General features: G+C 41.6%; 1 protein-coding gene across 1 annotated transcript in view; it reads right to left on the bottom strand.

Moving 5' to 3' along the window:
- Positions 1–13,177, bottom strand: part of LOC126484138 (nitrilase and fragile histidine triad fusion protein NitFhit) — a 67,283-nt gene that overhangs the window by 33,110 nt on the left and 20,996 nt on the right. The window lies entirely within an intron of this gene.

Genomic DNA, 13,177 nt, shown 5'->3' on the forward strand with positions numbered 1-13,177 from the left:
GTTGTTATCAGGAGAAAGAAAACTGGCATTCTACGGATCAGAGCGTAGAATGTCGATCCCTTAATCGGACAGCTAGGTTAGAAAATTTTAAAAGGGAAATGGATAGGTTAAAGTTAGAAATAGTGGGAACTAGTGAAGTTCGGTGGCAGGAGGAACAAGACTTTTGGTCAGGTGAATACAGGGTTATAAATACAAAATCAAATAGGGCTAATGCAGAAGTAGGTTTAATAATGAATAAAAAAATAGGAGTGCGGGTAAGCTACTACAAACAGCATTATTGTGGCCAAGATAGACACGAAGCCCACACCTACTACTGTAGTACAAGTTTATATGCCAACTAGCTCTGCAGATGATGAAGAAATTGATGAAATGTATGATGAGATAAAAGAAATTATTCAGGTAGTGAAAGGAGATGAAAATTTAATAGTCATGGGCGACTGGAATTCGAAAGTAGGAAAAGGGAGAGAATGAAACATAGTAGGTGAATATGTATTGGGGGTAAGAAATGAAAGAGAAAGCCGTCTGGTAGAATACTGCACAGAGCATAACTTAATCATAGCTAACACTTGGCTCACGAATCATAAAAGAAGGTTGTATACGTGGAAGAAGCATGGAGTTGCTAGAAGGTATGAGATAGATTATATAATGGTAAGACAGAGATTTAGGTTCAAATGGTTCTGAGCACTATTGGACTTAACTTCTGTTGTCATTAGTCCCCTAGAACTTAGAACCACTTAAACCTAACTAACCTAAGGACGTCACACACATCCATGCCCGAGGCAGGATTCGAACCTGCGACCGTAGCAGTCGCGTGGTTCCGGACTGAGCGCCTTAACCGCGAGACCACCGCGGTCGGCAAGACAGAGATTTAGGAACCAGGTTTTAAAATTTCCAGGGACAGATGTGGACTCTGACCACAATCTATTGGTTATGACCTGTAGATTAAAACTGAAGAAACTGCAAAAAGGTGGGAATTTAAGGAGATGGGACCTGGATAAACTGACTAAACCAGAGGTTGTACAGAGTTTCAGGGGGAGCATAAGGGAACAATTGACAGGAATGGGGAAAGAAATACAGTAGAAGATGAATGGGTACCTTTGAGGGATAAAGTAGAGAAGGCAACAGAGGATCAAGTAGGTAAAAAGATGAGGGCTAGTAGAAATCCTTGGGTTGTTGTTGTTGTTGTGGTCTTCAGTCCTGAGACTGGTTTGATGCAGCTCTCCATGCTACTCTATCCTGTGCTAGCTTTTTTCATCTCCCAGTACCTACTGCAACCTACATCCTTCTGAATCTGCTTAGTGTATTCATCTCTTGGTCTCCCTCTACGATTTTTACCCTCCACGCTGCCCTCCAATGCTAAATTTGTGATCCCTTGATGCCTCAGAAAATTTCCTACTAACCGGTCCCTTCTGTTTGTCAAGTTGTGCCACATCCTCCTCTTCTCCCCAATTCTGTTGAATACTTCATCATTAGTTATGTGATCTACCCATCTAATCTTCAGCATTCTTCTGTAGCACCACATTTCGAAAGCTTCTATTCTCTTCTTGTCCAAACTATTTATAGTCCATGTTTCACTTCCATACATGGCTACACTCCATACGAATACTTTCAGAAATGACTTCCTGACACTTAAATCAATACTGGATGTTAACAAATTTCTCTTCTTCAGAAACGCTTTCCTTGCCATTGCCAGCCTACATTTTATATCCTCTCTACTTCGACCATCATCAGTTATTTTGCTCCCCAAATAGCAAAACTCCTTTACTACTCTAAGTGCCTCATTTCCTAATCTAATTCCCTCAGCATCACCCGACTTAATTAGACTACATTCCATTATCTTTGTTTTGCTTTTGTTGATGTTCATCTTATATCCTCCTTTCAAGACACTGTCCATTCCATTCAATTGCTCTTCCAAGTCCTTTGCTGTCTCTGACAGAATTACAATGTCATTGGCGAACCTCAAAGTTTTTATTTCTTCTTCATCTTTGGGTAACAGAAGAAATATTGAAATTAATTGATGAAAGGAGAAAATATAAAAATGCAGTAAATGAAGCAGTCAAAAAGGAATACATACGTCTCAAAAATGAAATTGACAGGAAGTGCAAAATGGCTAAGCAGGGATGGCTAGAGAACAAATGTAAGGATGTAGAGGCTTATCTCACTAGGGGTAAGATAGATACTGCCTACAGGAAAATTAAAGAGACCTTTGGAGAAAAGAGAACCACTTGCATGAATATCAAGAGCTCAGATGGAAACCCAGTTCTAAGCAAAGAAGGGAAAGCAGAAAGATGGAAGGAGTATATAGAGGGTCTATACAAGGGCGATATACTTGAGGACATTATTATGGAAGTGGAAGAGGATGTAGATGAAGATGAAATGGGAGGTACGATACTGCGTGAAGAGTTTGACAGAACACTGAAAGAACTGAGTCGAAACAGGGCCCCCGGAGTAGACAATATTCCATTAGAACTACTGACAGCCTTGGGAGAGCCAGTCCTGACAAAACTACACCACCTGGTGAGCAAGATGTATAGACAGGCGAAATAACCTCAGACTTCAAGAAGAATATACTAATTCCAATCTCAAAGAAAGCAGGTGTTGACAGATGTGAAAATTACCGAACTATCAGTTTAATAAGCCATGGCTGCAAAATACTAAAATGAATTCTTTACAGACGAATGGAAAAACTGGTAGAAGCCAACCTCGGGAAAGATCAGTTTGGATTTCGTAGAAACACTGGAACACGTGAGGCAATACTGACCTTATGACTTATCTTAGAAGAAAGATTAAGGAAAGGCAAACCTATGTTTCTAGCATTTGTAGACTTAGAAAAAACCTTTTGACACTGTTGACTGGAATACTCTCTTTCAAATTCTAAAGGTGGTAGGGGTAAAATACAGGGAGCAAAACGCTATTTACAATTAGTACAGAAACCAGATGGCAGTTATAAGAGTCCAGGGGCATGAAAGGGAAGCAGTGGTTGGGAAGGGAGTGAGACAGTGTTGTAGCTTCTCCCCGATGTTATTCAATCTGTATATTGAGCGAGCAGCAAAGGAAACAAAAGAAAAATTTGGAGTAGGAATTAAAATCCATGGAGAAGAAATAAAAACTTTGAGGTTCGCGGATGACATTGTAATTCTGTCAGAGACAGCAAAGTACTTGGAAGAGCAGTTGAATGGAATAGACAGTGTCTTGAAAGGAGGATATAAGATGAACATCAACAAAAGCAAAACAATGATAATGGAATGTAGTCGAATTAAGTCGGGTGATGCTGTGGGAATTAGATTAGGAAATGAGACACTTACAGTAGTAAAAGAGTTTTGCTATTTGGGGAGCAAAATAACTGATGATGGTCGAAGTAGAGAGGATATAAAATGTAGACTGGCATTGGCAAGGAAAGCATTTCTGAAGAGGAGAAATTTGTTAACATCAAGTATAGATTTAAGTGTCAGGAAGTCTTTCTGAAAGTATTTGTATGGAATGTAGCCATGTATGGAAGTGAAACATGGATGATAGTTTGGACAAGAAGAGAATAGAAGCTTTCGAAATCTGGTGCTACAGAAGAATGATGAAGATTAGATGGGTAGATCACATAACTAATGAGGAGGTATTGAATAGGATTGGGGAGAAGAGGAGTTTGTGGCACAACTTGACAAGAAGAAGGGATCGGTTGGTGGGACATGTTCTGAGGCATCAAGGGATCACCAATTTAATATTGGAGGGCAGTGTGGAGGGTAAAAATCGTAGAGGGAGACTAAGAGATGAATACACTAAGTAGATTCAGAAGGATGTAGGTTGCAGTAGGAATGGGGAGATGAAGAAGCTTGCACAGGATAGAGTAGCAAGGAGAGCTGCATCAAACCAGTCTCAGGACTGAAGACCACAACAACAACAACAACAACAACAACAACAAACAATTAGGTTGGAATATAACTTAAGACTTTTCATAACAAGATGAGACAGAATTAATTGTGGAATGCCAACAAGAGATGTGATTTCAGAGCAAGAAAGTTGATGAAAAGGCAAACAAAATATCAAATGTAACAGCTATACAACTGGAAAAAGCAATAAAATATATGTTGATGACACAAGCAAACATCAGATGGTAGGAAAAACATAGATTTAAAACTACAAAATGAAGAAAGGTTTCTAGTACAGAGTGAGCCTTGTTTGGATAGCCAAGGTGTGTGGAGATCTTTAGGGGGAATTACAAACAAACAAACAAACCAACACACACACACACACACACACACACACACACACACACACACACACAGAGAGAGAGAGAGAGAGAGAGAGAGAGAGAGAGAGAGAGACTGGGGGGAGGGGAAGAGGAAATAAAAGAAGAGAGACAATAGTGAGGATGTATATCTTACGCAAGTAGATGGTGAGAACCAGTCTCTTGTTGTAGGGTTGATTTCTACTGCAAAGTTCTGAAGTGCCTTACAGTAAAATATGTGCCATTTGATGATACTGTGATGTATAACATTAGCTAAGGGAGGTTAAAGTGTATTATAAGTACAGGTTTAACTACATCAAATCATTATTGCTGCCAAATTCGTAATCATCACGCCAACATAGAAAAATTGAAAAACACTGCTCATCTGTGAAATAAATATGGTTTGGCATCATCATCACCAAATTATAATTAACAATTAACAGAAACAGGTAGAGCCTGATGCTGCCGCACATTCACACTGACAGGTATAAAACACAACAGTAGAAATCTTGGTTCTTTCTCATGTATATTTCTGCTTCCAAATGACAGTAACTCAGAATTTTCTGGTGAGAACATATTTGGTATGTGCAATTCACAAACAGGCTTCAGCTTAAATTAATGCCTCCACCTGTTTGCTGCTTGTTTTCCAGTAACTACTCCTGCCATTTTTCTTATTGTTGCCATTCTCTATTTGTCATTATCTCCATTCATCACCTGCTACACTGTTATCATCATCTCAATGTTTTGTGTTATTCATGCATCATTTTCCTCTCACTTGCTCTCTCTCAGTTTGTCCCTATGATATTTTGTTCTCAGGTTTTTTGCACTCTCTTTCCATTAATTGGTTGTGTGTTCTGTTTCCATCTTCGTTAATAATATTTTCACATTCTTAAATCTAATTAACTCCTAAATCATTTTCTTTCTAGTTCCTGAGTGCTGATGTCTCAGTTTTTGCTTCATTTCAGTTTAAATTAACTTTTTCCATTCTGTGACACTGTATTAACCACATCTATCTGTTTTAATGCTATTAACTAATTAAATTAGTATGACATGTTCAGTGGCATACTGCCATTCTTGGCTGCCTTTCATTAATGCTTCAAAATTTCCAACTTCACAAATTTAGAATAGTTTGCTTGTATTTAGAGTTTTTGATGTGCAGTAAGACACACAAAATACTGCAAATTGACCTAACTAGCAATACTTAATAATGCTTGTTGTTGTGATCTTCAGGCTGAAGACTGGTCTGATGCAGTTCTTCACATTACTCTATCCTGTGTACCAAATTTTACAGACTATAAGATGCTACCCACTATAAGACACACCTAAATTTTTACGTAATTTTTTTAAAAAATAACATTTTTACCATTTTCCTTATTAGATTGCAAATCCAGACTAAAAAAATTCTTAGTTTGTAAAACTGAACTGACCTTTAAAATCCCTGAAAATTCTCGTCTTCCAGATTTGGCCATTTTGCTTTCAGTTCTCTACTTGGGCATTTAGTCTTCCTCATTCTTTTCAGTTCTTTTTTACTAGTTCGTACATGGTGAATGGTTTTTTTTCTATTGGTGGAGGGGCAAAATGTCACTCAGCTGCTCTGATTTTATGTTGTTCTGCCTATGCTATTATTTTCAATTTATCAATATTATTAAACAGAAAGTTGCTACTCACCATATAGTGGAGGTGCTGAGTCACAGATAGACACAACAAAAAGACCAACACAAATAAAGCTTTCGGCCAGTAAGACCTTAGTCAACAATAGACGAAACACACACACGCACACGCACGCACACACACACACACACACACACACATACACACACACACACACACACACACACACACAAACTGAATTCACACTGTTTCGCGCACGCGCGCACGTGTGTGTGTGTGTGTGTGTGTGTGTGTGTGTGTGTGTGTGTGTGTGTGTGTGTGTGTGTGCGCGTGTGCGTGCACGCGCATCTGTTGACGAAGGCCTTACTGGCCAAAAGCTTTATTTGCGACATTCTTTTTGTTGTACCTGTCTGCAACTCAGCATCTCTGCTATATGGTGAGTAGCAACTTTCTTTTTCATAATATTGTTACATTCCAGCCAGGATTTTCCATTGTTTTATTTTCAATTTATAGCTTGCACCATATAAATACCTTTTATTTTTTTCCATTATGAAACTAGCTATAACAAAAGTATTGTTCTGTTACTGATAACACAACTCAATTTCAAGTTCACTGGCACCATAGACTGGATGCATTATAGGCTAGACAGTGCTGTGTGTGTATGATGGCGGGGTGGGATGGAGACAGTGTTAGCAATCCCCGCAACTCATATTTGTCGCATCTACATGTACATCTACATCTACACTTACACAGATAGTCCACAAGCCACCGTAAGGTGCATGGCGGAGGGTACCCTATACCAGTTCTTGTCATCTCCCCTGCTGTTCCGCTCGCAAATAGAGCAAGGGAAAAACGATTGTCTGCACATATCCATAGGAGCCCTAGTTTCTCGTAGCTTATCTTTGTGGTCCTTACACGTGATGTACATTGACAGGAGCAGAATCGTTCAGCAGTCAGCTTCAAATGACGGTTCTCCAAATTTTCTCAACAGTGTTTCCCGAAAAGAATGCCGCCTTCCCTCCAGGGATTCCTGTTTGAGTTCCCGAGGCACCTCTGTAACTGTTTGAACCTACCAGTAACAAATCTATCAATCCTCCTCTGAACTGCTTTGATGTCTTCCTTTAATCTGACCTGAAACGGATCCCACACACTCGAGCAATACTCGAGAATAGGTCGCACCAGGATCCTATATGCAGTCTCCTTTACAGCTGACCCACTCTTTCCTAAAATTCTCCTAATAAACTGAAGTTGACCATTTGCCTTCCCTACCACAGTTTTCACAAGCTCGTTCCACCTTATATCACTTTTCAACGTTATGCCTAGATATTTAAACGACTTGAGTGTGTCAAGCTGTACATTTTCCCACATTTAGGGCCAGCTGCCATTCATCACACCAACTGGAAATTTTGGCTAAGTCGTCTTGTGTCTTCCTACAGTCACTCAACTTCGACACGTTACCGTACACCATGGTGTCATCAACAAACAATTGCACACTGCTGCCTACCCTGTCTTCCAAATCATTTATGAATATAGAGAACAACAGCAATCCTATCACACTTCCCTGGGGCACTCCTGATGATACTGCTGTCTCTGATGAACACTCACCACTGAGGAAAACATACTGGGTTCTATCATTTAAGAAGTCTTCGAGCCACTCACTTATTCCATATGCTTGTACCTTCGTTAACAGCCTCTAATGGGGCACCATGTCAAATGCTTTCTGGAAGTCTAGAAATATAGAATCTGCCTGTTGCTCTCCATCCATAATTCCCAGTATAACATGTGAGAAAAGGGTAAGCTAATTTTCACATGAGCGATGCTTTCTAAAACCATGCTGATTCGTGGACATAAGCTGCTTAGTCTCAAGAAAGTTTATTATATTCGAATTGAGAATGTGTTCAAGGATTCTGCAGCATACCGGAGTTAGTGATATTGGTCTGTAATTTTGCCGGTCCATTCTTTTACCTTTCTTATATACTGGAGTCATCTGTGCCTTTTTCCAGCCACTTGGGACTTTGTGCTGGGTGAGAGATTCACAATAAACACTAGCTAGGTAAGGGCCAATGCCGTGAGTATTCTTTGTAAAATCAAACTGGGGTTCCATCCAGACCTGGTGATTTGGTGTTTATTTGCTTCTCTACACCATGTATGCTTATTTCTATGTCCTCCCAATGGGGGTCTGTCTGATGGTCAAATGATGGTATGTTTGTATGGTTCTCCTGCATGAATGATTTCTTGAACATGAAATTTAGAACTTCGGCTTTCACTTTGCTATCTTCAGCTGCCACACCAGACTTATCAACAAGGGACTGAATGGAAGCCTTAGACCCGCTTAGCGATTTTCCATGCGACCAGAATTTTCTCAGGTCCTCTGCCAGATCTTTTGCTAAAGTGTGATGGTGGCAACTGTTGTCTGCTTTGCGCATAGCTCTTACCACACAGCATGAATCTCTATTAACCTTTGCTTGTTGTCAACTGTGCATCCTCTTTTGAACCTAAGGTGCGACAGCCTCTGCTTCCTCACCATCTTACGAATTTCGTTGTTAAACCATGGTGGGTCTATTCCATCCTTTATCCACTTACTAGGCATGTAACTCTCCAGACCACGATTTACAATCTGCTTAAACTTTGCCCATAAATTCTCTACATCCATCTTACTAGTACTAAGTGATCCAATTCACTGTCTAAGTAAGATGTTAATAACTGCTTATCTGCTCTGTCTAGCAAGAACACTCTCCTAGCCTTCTTGACTAATTTATTAACTTTCTAAATCGAAGTTCCTATAATGACATCATCCCAATTTTATACTGACATTATCAATAAGGTCTGGCCTATTTGTAGCTACAAGGCCTAAGATATTTCCATTGTGTGCGGGCTGCCGAGCTAGCTGCTCAAGACAATTTTCAGAAAACATGTTCAAAAATATTTCCCATGACTGTCTGTCTGTGCCTACCACAATGAATTCATAGACATCCCAGTCTATACTCAACAGGTTAGTCACTTCCGACTAGTACTGCTTGAGCTGAGTATTTATGCACTATTGACCATTGATTTTCTTTGAATGACTCTGGAACTGCCACACCAGAATCGGTTGGCCAGTAAAAACATCCATCAATTAACTAAGTTTCACCTACACCTATTATATGTGACCAGACGACTTCACTGTCACACTCAACTTCGATCTCAATAGAGACAATATTTTTGTAAACTGCCATGAGAATGTGTTCAAGGATTCTGCAGCATACCGGAGTTAGTGATATTGGTCTGTAATTTTGCCGGTCCATTCTTTTACCTTTCTTATATACTGGAGTCATCTGTGCCTTTTTCCAGCCACTTGGGACTTTGTGCTGGGTGAGAGATTCACAATAAACACTAGCTAGGTAAGGGCCAATGCCGTGAGTATTCTTTGTAAAATCAAACTGGGGTTCCATCCAGACCTGGTGATTTGGTGTTTATTTGCTTCTCTACACCATGTATGCTTATTTCTATGTCCTCCCAATGGGGGTCTGTCTGATGGTCAAATGATGGTATGTTTGTATGGTTCTCCTGCATGAATGATTTCTTGAACATGAAATTTAGAACTTCAGCTTTCACTTTGCTATCTTCAGCTGCCACACCAGACTTATCAACAAGGGACTGAATGGAAGCCTTAGACCCGCTTAGCGATTTTCCATGCGACCAGAATTTTCTCAGGTCCTCTGCCAGATCTTTTGCTAAAGTGTGATGGTGGCAACTGTTGTCTGCTTTGCGCATAGCTCTTACCACACAGCATGAATCTCTATTAACCTTTGCTTGTTGTCAACTGTGCATCCTCTTTTGAACCTAAGGTGCGACAGCCTCTGCTTCCTCACCATCTTACGAATTTCGTTGTTAAACCATGGTGGGTCTATTCCATCCTTTATCCACTTACTAGGCATGTAACTCTCCAGACCACGATTTACAATCTGCTTAAACTTTGCCCATAAATTCTCTACATCCATCTTACTAGTACTAAGTGATCCAATTCACTGTCTAAGTAAGATGTTAATAACTGCTTATCTGCTCTGTCTAGCAAGAACACTCTCCTAGCCTTCTTGACTAATTTATTAACTTTCTAAATCGAAGTTCCTATAATGACATCATCCCAATTTTATACTGACATTATCAATAAGGTCTGGTCAATTTGTAGCTACAAGGCCTAAGATATTTCCATTGTGTGCGGGCTGCCGAGCTAGCTGCTCAAGACAATTTTCAGAAAACGTGTTCAAAAATATTTCCCATGACTGTCTGTCTGTGCCTACCACAATGAATTCATAGACATCCCAGTCTATACTCAACAGGTTAGTCACTTCCGACTAGTACTGCTTGAGCTGAGTATTTATGCACTATTGACCATTGATTTTCTTTGAATGACTCTGGAACTGCCACACCAGAATCGGTTGGCCAGTAAAAACATCCATCAATTAACTAAGTTTCACCTACATCTATTATATGTGACCAGACGACTTCACTGTCACACTCAACTTCGATCTCAATAGAGACAATATTTTTGTAAACTGCCATGAAAACTCCCCCTCCTATGGTCTCTAATCTATCTTTCTGATAAATGTTCAAGAACTTGTTAAATATCTCAGAGCTTTCCACTTTGGGTTTCAGCCAGCTCTCAGTCATGTCGGTGAACTGCTGGTGCCAATTGAATCCAATGTTGCCAGATAGAGAGATGTTTCCCATGGCATCGGATATATGGCCATTTTTAAGACTGGTGGGAATTTGATTTCAAACACTGGACGTTTTTATATTAATTGCGAATATAAGAGGCACCTGAATTTAGGAGGCAATTTTTTGAAGGAAGAAGTGCATCTTAACAGTCCACAAAATATGGCAAGCCTCTTCACCTCTGAATAACTACTGCAACCTACATTCTTATAAATCTGCTTACTCTACATCTCTTGGTCTCCGTCTATGATTTTTATCCCACACACTTCCCACCAATACTAAATTGGTGATCCCTGATGTCAAGCGTCGAGCGTGCAGTGTGCAGGATGCATAGTGCAGTTGATATGCAGCAGGGGGAGTCAGACCACGTTCCGAGTTAACGCATTTCAACTGTCATAATTTTATCAGTAAATTGTCATAGTATTTGTTACGAAGTCCTCGAATTTACTGCCCTCCAGGAAAGCTCTCATGTTCAAATTATTCCTGGGACTGAGAGCTGGCTGAAACCTAAAGTGTAAAGGTCCGAGTAATTTAGCGATGCATTTAGCTATCGTACTGCCTATCGTACTGCCTGGCCACCTGGAGACAGTGTAGTATTCTGAGGGGCTCACGAAGGCCTTTACAGACAAGGACTATCCTCCATACCCAGTCCGCAAACAGATCTCCCATGCCATTTTCCCTCACACACCCAACCCTCACACTACCCCTAAGAAACAGCCATGAAGGAATGCCTCCTTGATCACCCAGCACCACTCTGGTCTGGTGGTACTGGAACAACTGAATCACATTCTATGTCAGGGCTTTGATTTCCTGTCACCATGCCCTGAAATAAGGGATGTTTCCCATGGCATCGGATATATGGCCATTTTGTGGATGGAGCCATCAGAGAGGAGATGTTCTACATCCAGGAAGGTGGCACGCCGGGTTGAGTAGGATCAGGTGAAGTGGATGGGGGAGAAGGTGTAGAGGTGGTGAAGGAATGAAGACCAGATGTCTTGGTCCTGAGACCAAATTAGGAAGATATCAGCAGTGAACCTGAACCAGACCAGGGGTTTCACATGACATCATTGTAGCAACTATGGTTACAAAAGCAGAGTGAGAAAGGAGAAGAGTGGGGACAGATGGGCGTGTGCACTGGCAGAGTGCAACACACAGAGTGTGGGGGGGGGGGGGGGGTGAGAATAGGGAGGATGTCAGACTGGGATGTCTACGGATAAACTGTGGGGCGTACGGACAGACAGTGGTGCAATTTAGCTCGGCAACCCACACCCAACAGAAATATCTTAGACCTTGTAGTTACAAATAGGCTGGACCTCATTGAGAATGCCAGTATACAAACTGGGATTAGCGATCATGACGTCATTGTAGCAACTATGGTTACAAAAGCAGAGTGAGAATGGAGAAGAGTGGGGAAAGATGGGCGTGTGCACTGGCAGAGGGCAACACACAGAGTGTGGGGGGGGGGGGGGGGGGGTGAGAATAGGGAGGATGTCAGACTGGGATGTCTACGGATAAACTGTGGGGCGTACGGACAGACAGTGGTGCAAAATACTTTTGGACATGTTTTCTTAAAACTATCTTATCCAGCTAGCTCGGCAACCCACACCCAACAGAAATATCTTAGACCTTGTAGTTACAAATAGGCTGGACCTCATTGAGAATGCCAGTATACAAACTGGGATTAGCGATCATGACGTCATTGTAGCAACTATGGTTACAAAAGCAGAGTGAGAAAGGAGAAGAGTGGGGAAAGATGGGCGTGTGCACTGGCAGAGGGCAACACACAGAGTGTGGGGGGGGGGGGGGGGGGGGTGAGAATAGGGAGGATGTGATGGGACAGAAGGGTGGAAACTGTTTGGTGGAGGCTGTGGGGACAGTATGTTACCGTGCCTTGAGGCATGGATAATTTGGAGATTGCAATTCAGTAAAGCTGGTAGTGGAGGGGAGGATCCAGATGGCTTGGATAGTGAAGCAACCATTGAAATGAAGCTTGTTATGTTCAGCTGCATGTTGTGCCACAGGGTGGTCTACTTTGCTCTTGGCCACATTTTGGTGGTGCTCGTTTGTCCTGATGGACACTTATTGGCAGTCATACCAATATAAACAGCTGTGCTGTGATTGCAGCAGAACAGGTATATAACATGGCTGCTTTCACAGGTGGCCTGGCCTCTGATGGGATATGATAAGTCTGTAACAGGACTGGAATAGGAAGTGCTGGGAGAGTGGATTGGGCAGGTCTTGCACCTGGACCGTCCACATGCTTGTGGCAAGGAGTTGGGATTGGGAGTGGCACAGGGATGTGTTAGGATGTTGTGGAGGTTGGGTGGGTGACTGCACATCACTCTAGGAGGGATGGGAAGTCCCTTATTTCAGGGCATGATGATAGGAAATCAAAGCCCTGACGTAGAATGTGATTCAGTTGTTCCAGTACCACCAGACCAGAGTGGTGCTGGGTGATCAAGGAGGCATTCCTTCATGGCTGTTTCTTAGGGGTAGTGTGAGGGTTGGGTGTGTGAGGGAAAATGGCACGGGAGATCTGTTTGCGGACTGGGTATGGAGGATAGTCCTTGTCTGTAAAGGCCTTCGTGAGCCCCTCAGAATACTACACTGTCTCCGGGTGGCCAGACAGTACGATAGGGTTTTTTTTTTGGT

This window comes from Schistocerca serialis, chromosome 6 (genome assembly GCF_023864345.2).
Source record: "Schistocerca serialis cubense isolate TAMUIC-IGC-003099 chromosome 6, iqSchSeri2.2, whole genome shotgun sequence".
In the NCBI taxonomy this organism is placed as follows: domain Eukaryota; kingdom Metazoa; phylum Arthropoda; class Insecta; order Orthoptera; family Acrididae; genus Schistocerca; species Schistocerca serialis.